This window comes from Schistocerca americana, chromosome 2 (assembly GCF_021461395.2).
Source record: "Schistocerca americana isolate TAMUIC-IGC-003095 chromosome 2, iqSchAmer2.1, whole genome shotgun sequence".
Classification (NCBI taxonomy): domain Eukaryota; kingdom Metazoa; phylum Arthropoda; class Insecta; order Orthoptera; family Acrididae; genus Schistocerca; species Schistocerca americana.
This window is the reverse complement of record NC_060120.1, coordinates 39,691,100-39,705,912: the sequence shown is the minus strand read 5'-3', so window position 1 is coordinate 39,705,912 and position 14,813 is coordinate 39,691,100.

The following is a 14,813-nucleotide window of genomic DNA, read 5'->3' as shown; positions in this document are numbered from 1 at the left end:
CGGTCCGTGCCCACCAAACCCGCTGCTGGGGGTTTCATCTACGGTCTGGGGTACCAGGCGTTCCCCCTGCGGTCCACGCCCGCTCACCACGACCTGTTGGAGCGTTGCCGCTCCGTTTTTCGTCTGCTGCGGCTCTGGATGTTCCCTCTGCGGTCCGCGCCCACCAGTCCCACTTCTGGGTGTTCCATCTTCGGTCTGGTGCTCCTGGCAGTCCATCAGGGGCTCGTTTACCATCTCCATGTCTCTGGTTCTTCTGTTTGTGTAGTGTTGCAGCTGGCCCCGTTGCTCCTTTTCTGGCAAATACTGGTACCACTTCTCCATCTCGACACCTCAGCAAAAAACTGAGACAACTCAGCATCTTCCCTTTCTTCTGCCGTAGCTTGTCCAGCTTCTTGATATTCTGATACATCTCCTCCCCGTAGAGACTTTTGATGTAACTCTTCAGGCTTCCCCGGCAATCTAATGACATCTTGGGTTGTCGGGTGTTCTGCCGGATATCAGCAGTTAAATAAAAGTTAACTCTTCTTCAGTGTTGTCAGAATCATTTAAAAATAGCTGAGTGGTCAGCGCGACAGACTGTCAATCCTGATGGCCCGGGTTCGATTTTCTCCGCTCAGGGACTGGGTGTTGTGTTGTCCTAATCATCATTTCATCCCCATCAACGCGCAAGTCGCCGAAGTGGCGTCATATCGAAAGACTTGCACCCGGCGAACGGTCTATCCGATGGGAGGCCCTAATCACACGACATTTACATTTTTATCAGTACTTTTCATATAACTTTTAATGGGTTCCCAATTTGTAATGATTGTGTCAACTGCTTGTGTTGAAGAAAGCCATCTAGTAGGTACATATCGTAGAATTTCACTCCATTCTACATCTACATATTCAAAAAATATAAATTCCCTTTGATTTGAAAAAAGTGAAAAGTTACCATATAATTGTAGGACCAAATTTTCAAGATTAACATCTAAGGTATCACAGGCATGTTTCATCGCATTATGCAAAATGTGATTCGATCAGTTTGCCTTGCTATTTGTTTGTTATCATCATTTAACAGTCAAAATACTGAATTATGCTTTCCAAAACTAACGTTGGTATTATCAGCACAAAAAGCACTACAGCTGTTTCTATCAAGTTTGTGGGACTCCAAGGAACGTTTCAACAAATTGTAAAGAGACATTGCTGCTTCACTGCTCTCTTCTACAAAATTCTGAAGTTTATTTTGAATTCCAATTTCGGGTTCAAACATCAAAACAATCGGAAACATCTTCCCATTTTAATGGTTTGAAGCATCAGTTGCTATAGAGAAAAATTTACTTGACTGATTGAGATTGTTTTAAAACTGTAACAAAATCTGAAACACTTTTTGGAGCCAAAACTTTGTTCTGCTTCAGTGCGCCCACAATATATTTTTTCTGTAACACTAGAACCACTGAATACACCCTTCGCCATTTTAACATTGCCGTCCAAGCTATTATAACTGAGATTATGTTTAAGTGTGTGACATACAAATGTCAGTTCTCCTTCAACAGTTCCGTGCAATCCACTTGTGGTGAAACCACTAGCAGGAAAGAAGGTGGAAATCGTGGAAGACTCCTTCACGTCTTTCTCCTTGTTTGTATGGCCTAATGATATTAAAGATATTTATTACTACATTGAATTCATATTTATGTAATCTTAAATTGCACCAAACAAAGTAATACAATGGTACTACAAAATTGATTTATAGCTTACCTGTAGTTTCCGCATTCTGAGAACAGTCAGTATTGCCTCCATGTACCACATTAATTTCCCGTTTGCAGGTACAACAGAAGGCTTTGAAACAATTAGCTTTCACTGGACGAATCCAGAAATATGTGTCTTCCCAACATGAACGGTAAAACACATGTTTCTAGTTCTCTTCCTTGTGGGTGATTTCACCCAGTCGTCATCACTACTCATCTTAAATCAAGAAATCACAAACTCCGAATCTGACCACAACAACGTCACATCCTCTACTGCAATCATGTGTTTACGAGCTTCCACAAAAGCAGCTATGCACCCAACTGAAGTAACCAGTTGGCAGTTACACACTTGGTGCCATTGAAATTGATATCACTATTAGTACTGATGAGTTAAGTAAGGAAAAAACCTTTTGAAAAGTATGTATCGGTCATCAAAATAAACGCAAAATTAGGAGTAGATATGAATTGCAAAGTTGACGACAATGCAGACAGCAACTCAGTCAACCCCGGCTATTAGTACGTTGCACAGTTGGCATTGGCAATGAACATCTGTAAATCGCTACGAGACGAAATCCTCCGACAGCTACCGATCAGAAACAAAGGAGCCCGCGTGCCAAGTTACAGTTCCACGCAAGTGTATGTGTATTGGGAAAGAAATGTCCAGTATAGAACAAGTTAAGGTAGGTGTTCCACAGGGATCCATGCTGGGCCCTTTCCTTTTCCTAATAATGATAAATGAGCTGCCATCATTTATTAAATCCAGAACAGTACTCTATGCTGATGATACAACGTTTCTGAACAGCTGTAATGATCTTAATAGCCTCAAAACATGTGGTACAGAGATAACTGAGCAAGCTTCACTCTGGTTTAAAGCAAATGGGTTCTTGCTTAATGAAAGCAAAACCCAGCAGATGGTATTTAGTTTAAATGACAAGTTTCCATCAGATGATCCTAGTTGTGTTAAATTTTTGGGGGTATATTTGGATGATAAACTTTCTTGCAATCCACACATTAAGTATATTAGTGGTAAATTATCTAGGGTAATCTATTTGTTAAGGCGATTAATGCACTGTGTACCTAAAAATTATGTTAAGAGTATCTCACTACTCATTTTTCCAAAGCATCATATCCTATGGTATTATTTTATGGGGAAACTCCACTTATGTGCATGATATACTACTGCTGCAAAAGAAAGCTATTGGGATAATTACAGGCTCACCATACAAGGCTCACTCCAAACCTTTGTTTACTCAACAAAAAATCATGACAGTAATAAACCTATATATTTATTATGTTTTAATCTACACAAAAAAGAACTTACCTAAAGTAAAATGCAGGGCAAATATACATTGTTACAACACTAGGACAAACAGCTGTATCTGTACGCCCTACCACAGACTGTCAAAATCAGTTAACAGTTATGAACTTATAGGCCACAAATTGTTTAAGAAACTTCCACAAGCAGTACAAAATTTACCAGAGCAACAATACAAACAAACACTTTATGACTGGTTAGTTGTAAACCCATTCTACAATATAAAGGATTTCATGACCTGTGATATTAAACTGTAACGTTATTAACAATTCTGTTCTTTTACAGCATGTACTGTATTGTATTATGTGTATGACTTTGTCTATTGCTGTAATGGCTTAGAGACAATAAAATAATAATAATAATAATAATAATAGTTATTATTATTATTATTATAGACGAACGTTTATTTCACGTGCAGCATCGCCACACGGCGACTCTCTCACGTAGTGTGAATCCCCTTGGCTACGACCACATTTCTTTCACGCGCGTTTGTAAGGCAAGTCATGCCGCTAATACAGATCACTATTTGTTTTAGTACTGCTTCGGTGCAAGCTGCGGCAACTTTTACTGTGCACAGTTAGTATCAACTGTGAGTGCGAAAGGCGAAATACAAAAGAAGTAATGTCTTCGACTAGCAATCAAAACGTCCTTAGTCCAAGTTCGACCCCAGCACTGCTTAAATTTTGAATAAAAATCATCAGCAATGGCGGCCAAATGCTTCCAGAATGAGAGGTCACACTCATTTTGACAATGGCCTTGTCAAAGAGGGCGGACAGGCAAACACGTTCAGGGGCTCTTTAGCCCTTGTGATAGGAAACGGCACCTAAAAGGTAGAAGAAACAGCATTGATCAAAGGCATGAAGATGCAGAAGGCAATGGAAACTACTGCATTACAGATACACAATGTGTATCCACATGACATGAGGCCTGTAATAAAGAAAATTAAAAAAATTAAAAAAAGTGTTTATGATCTCTCCATTGGGAAAATATTCTGGATCTCAGAGGGGTACGCCAAGAGGGAAGTGATCATGAGAAAAATACGGAATAGTCAACAACAAAATTAAAATATAAGAGTTGGGGCTTGGAATGTCAGCATGTCAGAAGTTTTAATATGATAGTGCAGGCCAGTGAAGTGAAATGGAAAGAAGACAAGGATTTCAGGTCAGATGAGTATAGGGTAATATTAACAGCAACAGAAAATGGTAAAATAGAAGTAGAGTTCATTATAGGTAGGATGGTAGGGCAGGGGAGTGAGTTATTGTTAACAGTTCAGTGACAAGGGCAGGGGGTGAGTTACTGTTCAATGACAGGGTTGTTTTAACCAGAATCAACACAAGCGAACAACAACAATAGTTGATTTATACATGCTGATGCTGCAAGCAGAAGATGAAGAGATAGAAAATGTATTTGAAGATATTGAATTTGTAATTCAGTATGTAAAGGGATATGAGAATCTAACAGTCATGGGAGATTAGAATGCAGTTGTGGGGGAAGGGGGAGAAGAAAGGATTACAGGAGAATGTGGACTTGGTAGTAGAAATGAGAGAGGAGAAAGACTAACTTAGTTGTACTATAAATGTCAGATTGCGACAGCGAATACTTTCTTGAAGAATCACAAGAGGAGGAGGTAGGTCTATATTTGGAAAAGGCCAGGAGATACAGGAAGATTCCAGATTGATTACATCATGGTCTGGCAGAGATACCAAAATAAGATACTGACTTGTGAGGCATAGCCACGAGCAGATATAGACACTGATCACAATTTAGTAATAATGATGACTATGCTGAAGTTCAAGAGAGTGGTCAGGAAGAATAAATGAGCAATGAAGTCGAATACAGAAGTACCAAGGAATGAAGACACATGCTTTAATATCACTGTGGCTATAGAAACCATAATGATGAATAGCTCAGTAGGCAGTTCAGTTGAAGAGGGATGGACATCTATAAAAAGGGCGATTACAGAAGTTGGAAAGGAGAACATAGGTATACTGCAAAGAAATCATGGGTAACAGAAGAAATACATCAGTTGATCAACGAAAGAAGGAAGTACAGAAATGTTCAATGCATTTCAGGAAGTCACTTAGGAATGAAATAAATAGGAAGTGCAGGGGAGCTAAGGCGAAATGACTCCTTGAAAAAATGTGATAAAAGCGAAATGAAAGGATTGTCAGGATAGACTCAGAATACAGAAAATTCATAACAACCTTCGGTGAAACTAAACGCAAGGGCAATAACATTAAAAATGCAATGGGGATTCCACTGTTAATTGCAAAGGAGAGAGTGGATAGATGGAAGAAGTACATTGAAAAACCTCTAGGAGGTGGAGGATTTATATGATGGCATGACAGAAGAAGCAGCAGCATGAGGTGATAGGGAAGAGAGAGAATATTCAGTATTAGAATCAGAATTTCGAATAGCTTTGGACTCTTAAGACCAAATGAGGCAGAAGCAATAGTTAACATTCCATCAGAATTTCTAAAATCATTGGGGAAGATGCAACAAAACGACTATTCACTTTGATATGTAGAATGTATGGGACTATCGACATGCCATCAGACTGTCAGAGAAATGTCATCCACACATATCCTAATATTGCAAGATCTGGCAAGTGGGAGAAATATCACACAATCGCATAACAGCTGATGCATTCAAGTTGGTGACAGAAGTAATATACAGAAGAATGTAAAAGAAAATTGAGGGTCTGATAGATGAAGACCAGTTTGGCTTTGGGAAAGGTAATGGCACCTGAGAGGCAGTTCTTATGTTGCAACTGATAACGGAATCAAGACCGAAGAAAAATCGAGACACGTTTGTAGAATTTGTCGGCCTGAAAAAAGCATTCGACAATGAAATATGGTGTAAAACGTTGGAAATTCTGTGAAAGATAGAGGTAAGCTATGTGAAAAAATACGCATTATGTACAGGAACCAAGAAGGAACAATAACACTGAAAGACCAAGAACTAAGTTCAAATGGCTCTGAGCACTATGGGACTTAACATCTATGGTCATCAGTCCCCTAGAACTTAGAACTATTTAAACCTAACTAACCTAAGGAAATCACAGAACACCCAGTCATCACGAGGCAGAGAAAATCCCTGACCCCGCCGGGAATCGAACCCGAGAACCCGGGCGCAGGAATGCTACCGCAAGACCACGAGCTGTGGACCCAAGAACTAAGTTCTCAGATTAAAAGAAGTGTAAGACAGGGATGAAGTCCTTAGCCCCTGCTGTTCAATCTATACATCGTAGATCAATGACAGAGATTAATGGGAAGTAGAGGAGTGCCATTAAAATTCTAGATGAAAGTGCATCAATGACAAGATTCACTGACGGTAAGGCTATCCTCCGTGAAAATGGAAAAGAATTACACGAACTGTTGAATGAAATGAATAATATATCAGTTTAATCGGCGAAGTTTGTGGCGTATTTATTGCAGTAAGATAGGTCTACTCGATAATATCCAGTGAGGTTGTTATGGATTCTGAACGTGAATGAATCTGGGTGAGGTTAAGCACCAAAAGTCGGTCAAAACTGGTAATGGGATGCTTTTATTGAGCGGCTGGGTCAGGAGCTGTACCGATAGAGAACTTCAGAGAGAACTATAGTGCGCGTCATTTACGACGGCGGCCGAGTTTAGGTTCGTTCTGTGCATCTGACATCACAAAAAGTGTGTCATTTACGACGGCGCCCGAGTTTTGGTTCGTTCTGTGCATCTGACGTCACAAAACACAGTCAACACAGAGAACAACGTTGCCAGAGCTCGACTGCAATGCAGAGCACGGACGAGTGTCTTCAGTTTTAGAAATGTTCAGTCATAAATAAAGTAACTGAACAAAAACAATGTCTTGATAGCAGACTTTCGTTTATAGAAAGTTTGGAAAAAGCATTCTTTATACCAGTTGCTTCAAATTCTATTATTAATTAAACCAAACAAGTAACAAGCCTCCTAATTCAGGCGACAGCAAGGAAAGGTGTTTCTATCATTCTCACTAACCGCTTTTTTGCAATAAATAGCAGTGGTAATTGTTTATTTCCTATTGTACTTCGAAGAAATGTGAATAATTCTTAGTCGTACCAACAGTGGTTGTCGGTATTTTGCGTGACAGTCCTCCAGGAATTCTGTTGAATGACGAGCTTCATTATCGTAATGGTTCAGATGTTTGGCTGCTAAGTGAAAGGTTATGAGTTCAAACCTTGATCAATGCTTGATATTTTCTTTATTTAAAAACAATATCGAAGTGTCTTACTTCATGAATTTTATTCGTTTGAATTTAATTTTTTGAAATTTCTAGTGCTCTGTCTCTTCATTATAATCATAATAAGTTATCGGTTTTTCTAATTTTGTTCTCCAATATTTCTTTTCACAGAAATTAAAAACAATGAAAAGGCACACACACTATTCATATTATCTGTTTTGTTTGTATATCTTCTCTTCCGCAATCGCTGTTTTACTATTCACATTGAGATATATTCTTTTGGACTGATGGCCATAGATGTTAAGTCCTATAGTGCTCAGAGCCATATATTCTTTTGTGACAGTATTAAAAGTATTATTTAGAGCAGAATTTCGGCTCGTACGTTGCCAAGCTACTTGACTGTCTGGCGCAATTCTTTGCTTCGGTGCTTTGGCAACATTATATTCAATGTTTTCGTCGACTGATCTACGTTTTGGCAAGTGTTTGCTGTCCATTGTGACAAACACAAATTGTTTACGCACTGCGCCTCACTGACAATATATGTTAGTTTCTATGTTTAATTACCTCCACAATTCAGTTTTGTGTACTTCGCCAACTTTTGTTTAATCAGAACGTTTTGGAAAAAAGCGAAATGACTCTGGTATAAATAAAAGTTTTATTACAGTCGCTAAAGATGGAATATTTCCCAATATTACATACACCTATCTGGTACTTAAATTAAATGAGACATTGTTACACAGTAAATTTTATATAAAATTTAGCTATCTTCTCCACATTTCATTCTCAACATTGTGGCAACTAAAATCGACCATACAGAAAGTATATGCTATGGATTTTTACCTCTGCAAACTCTTCAAAATTTCGTGCAATGGTTTACTACATTTAATGCTGCACAATAACTGCGTTGAACATCGAAACAAAATTAAATCATTTATGGGGAGAGGTATCAGTCAAGATGTGTAAAAATCAAATTTTTGGGCCAAATAGTTTTTGAGAGATCGATTGATAAGTGTATCAGTCAAAGCAGTAGGAACACCATGTGTCTGCACAGGCAAGGCAGTGCAGTGATGACAAAATTGCGCACAGCGCGAAATGCGGGGAGCACGTCTCTGTAGCAGCGAAAGGGTTAATGCGGCCGTGGTGGCTTTAGTTCATAAATGCGCGCTCCCCCCTAAACGTAAGTTTGTGAACTATGCTTAACCATGGCGCTGCTTCTCTTGGCGCGTGCGTCGTTTGCAACTGGCAACGCAGCAATCTCCCGCGTCTGGGCGGGCATGCGCGAGCTGCTAAGATAAAAGAATTGAACTATAACAGAATATCGTTGGTAATTTTTCTGATCATGCTGTTGTAATCGGAGGTGACCTCTACTTACCAGATATAGACTGGGGAGTCATGCTATCAACACTGGTACTAGAGACAGGAATTCGTATGTTATTATTTTGAACGTGTCCAAAAATTACTTGGAGCAGATACATAGAGAACCAGCTCTCGGGGGTAACGTCTTAGACCTCCTAGCAACGAAGAGACCTAATCTTATCGGCTCAGTTAACATATGTATCAGTGATCTTAAGGCTGAGATAGCAACTATGACTTGTGTTTTTACAAGAAATGAAGAAACCCAGGAAGGTGTTTCTGCGTAGAAAGTGTGACAGGATGCAGATTATCTGAAAATTCAGTATCAAATATTCAGTGATGATGTGGAGCACAAATGGGAAAAATATTTAAAAGAATCGTTCAGTATATTCCGAGAAAGGTCTTAATGGACGCAAAACACCCACCAATGGTTTAATAGCCGTGTTAGAAAACTGCTCTGTAAACAAAGAGAGCTAGATTCAAGAGAAGTCGAAACTTCGCTGACAAACAAAAGCTGAAAAATGGCTCTGAGCACTATGGGACTTTACATCGGAGGTCATCAGTCCCCTAGAACATAGAACTACTTAAACCTAACTAACCTAAGCACACCACACACATCCATGCCCGGAGCAGGATTCGAAACTGCGACCGTAGCGATCGCGCGGTTCCAGACTGAAAAAAAGCTGAAGGAAGCGAAAATTAACGTAAGGAGAGCCATGAGAGAAGCCTTCAGTGACTGTGAAAGTGAAATTTTGCTAACCGATCCGAGTTAAAACAGTAAGAGGTTTTGTTCTTATATAAAATCAGTAAGTGATTCGAAATGATGTTTTGATTCATTCAGAGACCATTCTGGCAATGAAACGGAAAATAGCAGAAATTCCGAAATTGTTTTACTACACTAGATAGTACACAGTCCCTCCTATAAATCATCGTACGAATGTCGAAATGGAAAAAATTGAGCTAACCCACCAGCAACTGTAACAGTCGTAGAATTATGGAGCATATTTTATGCCCGAGAATAACGACGTTTTCGGAGAACGAAAAGTCCTCTGTACAAATCAACATGGATTCTGCAAGCAGAGATCTTGCAAAGCTCAGCTCTCTCTGTTCCTCAGTGAGATCTACAGCGCTATAGACGATGGCGTTTGGGTTGATGCCGTGTTGCTGTACTTCAGTAAGGCATTTGAGACAATCCTGCACTGCCGTTTAGTGAAAAAGAAAATACAAGCTTGTCGAGCATCGGGCCACATTTGCAGCTTCCTTACAGACAGAATTCAACACGTCGCTCTTAACGGAAGAAAACATGCAGGTGTAGAGGTAATTTCCGGAATACCCCAAGGAAGTGTAATACGACCGTTATTTTATGTAAATGATCTAGAAGAAAGCGTCGAATGCTCTTTAAAACTGTTCAGAGAGGATGCAATTGTATACGAATAAGTATCAACGCCAGAAAACAGCATCGATTTGCACAGTGCCTGCAGAAGATTCATGAATGGTGCAGGCTATGGCAGCTGACACTGAACGTAAATAAATATAACATATTGCGCGTACATAGGAAAAGCAAGCCACTTCTGTGCAACTACATTATTGATGAGAAACTGCTGGAACCAATATCTACCATAAAATGTCTAAGAGTAACTATCCAGAGCGACCTTAAGTGGAATCACCGCCTGAAAGAAACAGCACGAAAAGCAGATGCCAGACAGATTCATAGGAAGAATCTTAAGGAAACGTATCTCATACACTAGGGAAGTGGCTTATATGGCGCTTGTTCGCCCGATTCTTGAGCACTGTTCATCAATATGGAATCCTTACCAGGTAGGACTGGTTGGGAGTGGGGGGCGGGGGGGGGGGGGGGGGTAGAGGGAGAAAAGTGGGGCGGTTTGTCATAGGATCGTTTAGTCAGAGCGAAGGGACATTCTCAACAAACTCCACCGTCCGCTGCTACAAGAGGCGTTCCGCATCACCGAGAGGCTTACTACTGAAATTTAGAGAGAGCGATTTCTGGAAAGAGTCTGGAAGAATAGGATGACACAAGACGACTTAGACGAAGTTTTTAAGTTGGTGTTATGAGTGGCAGCTGGTTCTAAACGGAGAAAAATGCAAGTTAATGCGGATGAGCAGAAAAAAGAAACCTGTAATACTCGAATGCAGTTTAGTAGTGTCCAGCTTGACACTCATGTCGTTTAAATATCAGGGCGAAACTTTACATGAAATATATTTGCAGCTGCGAACACGAACAACCATCGCTTATATAAGGAACTGACGACAATGAAAATTTGTGCCGGACCTGGACTTGAACGTGGACTTCCCTATTTATCCGAGCGGTCACCTTAACCGTCGGGCTGTCCATGCATGACTCTTGGTCGACCATAGCGTCCATATGTCTTCGTTCCTGTGTCAAACCTTTACCAATACACACATTATGTAATTCCAATACAGGTACAGAGGACGATATTTTATAACAGAGGTTCTGTACAGTATTAGAAGGATACATACAACATTGCAGTGCCTCAGTTGTTAAGAAGAACGATACCATGTTCCTACCGCCATGGATGAGTTTCGGATGTAACAGGCACCGTGCCGACTGCACCCAGCCGGCCGAAGTGGCCGTGCGGTTAAAGGCGCTGCAGTCTGGAACCGCAAGACCGCTACGGTCGCAGGTTCGAATCCTGCCTCGGGCATGGATGTTTGTGATGTCCTTAGGTTAGTTAGGTTTAACTAGTTCTAAGTTCTAGGGGACTAATGACCTCAGCAGTTGAGTCCCATAGTGCTCAGAGCCATTTGAACCATTTGACTGCACCCATCATCAAATACATGAAATCATTCGCAGTTGCAAATGCCAACAGCCATCAGCTGTGTAAGGGAATGCATGCATGTCCGAAGGAACAATGCATTGTTCTTCTTAAGAATACAGGTACTGCAATATCATACATACCACTTTATACTGCATCCAAATGTTTTTTTATGATTCCAGGTACTTATGACTTGGTTGGAGAATGCTACATGATTTATAATAAAATAACACTTCCGTTTCCTCACACACAAACAGAACCAGTGGATGTATGATAATTTTGTCTTGTCTTTCAAAATTGCACCATTGTTCTACTACTAAGTGAAATATAATGACACACCCCTCCTGCCTCTAGTCGTTACAGTCCGTCTCGAATGATTATCCCATCTGTATAGTTTTCTCTGACTATATCTGTGATGTAATATCTGCCCTCCCTCTGTATAAATAAGAAAATCCGCATCTTTCTTTCAAGGGCCGTGTGACTAGCAGATCTCCGTAAATTTTACATTAGACCCCTTGGAAAAAAATATATGGATGTTGTTAATTATACAGAGGGAGGGATAGACATGGCATCACTGATAAGCATAGAAAAGACAAAATCGCCATACGGATGGAGTAATTTGACGAGAGGGACTGTGAAAAGTAGATATGAGAGAGAAACTGATACCACCTAGGATTTAATTGTGGAACGACAGTGCATTCTTGAGAGACAAAACGAAATTGTCATACTCTTACTACACTGAAGAGCCAAAGAAACTGGTACACCTGCCTAATGTCGTGTAGGGCCCCGCGAGCATGCAGAAGTGTCGCAACACGACGTGACATGGAATCGAATAATGTCTAAAGTAGTGCAGGAGGGAACTCACATCATGAATCCTGCACGGTTCTCCATAAATCCGTAAGAGTACGAGGGGTTGAGATCTCTTCTGAACAGCACGTTACAAGGCATCCCAGATATGCTCAATAATCTTCACGTGTGGGGAGTTTGGTGGCCAGCGGAAGTGTTTAAACTCAGCAATTCTGGACGTGTGGAGTGTCCCATTGTCCTGCTGGAATTGCCCAAGTTCGTCGGAATGCACAACGGACATGAATTGATGCAGGTGATTAGACAGGCTGCTTACGTACGTGACACCTGTCAGGGTCGTATCTAGACGTATCAGGGGACCCATATGACTCCAGCTGCACAAGGCCCACACCATTATAGAGCCTCCACCATCTTGAACAGTCTCCTGCTGGCATGCAGGGTCCATGGATTCATGAGGTTGTCTCGATACTCGTACACGTCCATCCGCTCGATACATTGTGAAACGAGATTCGTCCGACCAGGCAACGTGTTTCCAGTCATCAACAGCCCAATGTCGGTGTTGAGGGGTCCAGGCGAGGCGTAAAGCTTTGTATCGTGCATTCATCAAGGATACACGAGTGGTCCTTTGGCTCCGAAAGCCCATATCGATCATGTTTCGTTGAACGATTCGCACTATTGAAATCAGTAGAAAATTGTAGAAGGGGTGCACTTCTGCCACGTTGAACGATTCTCTTCAGTCGTCGATGGTCCCGTTCTTGCAGGATCGTTTGGCCGCAGCGGTGTCGGAGATTCGATGTCTTACCGGATTCCTGATATTCACGGTACACTCGCGAAATGGTCGTACTGGAAAATCCCCACTTCGTCGCTACCTCGGAGATGCTGTGTCCCATCGCTCGTGCGCCGACTGTAACACCGCGTTCAAACTCGCTTACATCTTGGTAGCAGCAGTAATCGATCCAACAACTGCGCCAGACACTTGTTGTCTTATATAGTCGTTTGCCTATCGCAACGCTGTATTCTGCCTGTTTATATAATCCTGTATTTGAATACGCAAATCTATACCAGTTTCTTTGGCGCCTAAGTGTAGCTCTGTCTCTCTGCGAGGAAATAGTAGTGTTGTTTTATTCTGAATGTTCTGACATTTTCCACGCAATACATGTTAGTCGCAAGTAAAATGTATTTGACATCACAGAGAAATATTTGGACGCAGGTTAAAGTGGTACGATTTCAGAAGCGAAAGAATCGACACACGTTACTGCATATTGACGTTACTATAGATGAAATAATGAGAAGTTTGCTGACGGATGATGACAAGGGGCTATGTGGACAACATGGATAGCATAATTTTTAATCTACATAATTTATATTAGCTTGTAATATTATTGCTTGGCGCATGTCTAATTTTTAAACGCATTTATCATACAATGGTATCAGCTGTGGGAAATTTACTGCTTTCAATACTTCCACAATGGAGTACTTTGGAGGGTATTCCTGCGATGCTGTCGGCGCAATTGCCATTTCGTGTCTCCTCCTTAGTACAACGCTGTATGGTAGATTACCGCTATCTTGCAGCTGAATAGTCAGCATCATCCAATAACTATATCCTCCTACCCACCTGCGTTGTTATGAAACTAGTATTGCCACTAGAGATGGGCAAACTGAAACACACAATGAAGGAGTACAAGTGTGAAACAGTTTGAGTTTTGTAATAATAGGCCCTCACATTGTATTATCTTGAGTGTCTGCTGTAAAAATATTGTCACAAGAACACAAATGAGGTGCGAGAGGGCCAATCATATCGAAGAATGACCACACAATCTTACTTCATAAATTAGGGCAAATAGGAGTAAGAGGTGTGTCAAAGAAGTGGTTCAAATCATACTTGGAAAACAGAGTTCAACGAGTTGAGATACAACAAGTTTCAAACAATTCCATTGTAAAACACCTGTCTGACCCAGAACATGTGAATACAGGCGTCCCACAGGGAAGTGTATTAGGCCCAATATTGTTTCTTATATACATTAACGACTTCCCACAAAGTATCAGACATGGAGAAAAAATACTTTTTGCTGATGACAGCAACACAGTAATGACAGGTGAAAATCCAACACAACTGTCAGAAAGAGCAAACAAGGCTCTCAATGATGTCCACAACTGGTCATTAAAAAATAAAGTAACTCTAAATGTAAAGAAAACTAACTATATTAACTTCCAATTGAACAAAAAACACAATACCACTAGAATAAAAGTTAATAATAATGAATTAGAATGTGTAACAAGTACCAAATTCTTAGGGATGAATGTAGACAGCCAACTGAAATGGACAAACCATGTCAACATTTTGGCAAAGAAATTATCCACAGCATGCTATGCTCTTAGAATCCTTGCACCGGTATGCAATAATACCTGCCTTAAAATAACATATTACGGATATCTACACTCAGTCCTCAGCTATGAGATCATGTTTTGGGGAACAAGTGCCAGTAACATACAGACTGTGTTCAAAGTACAAAAAAGAGCCATAAGGATAATAACAAACAGCAACAACAGGGCCCACTGTCTAGAATTATTTAGAAAGCTAGGCATTCTCTTTCTTGTGAGTATATCTTTCAGAACATAATATCT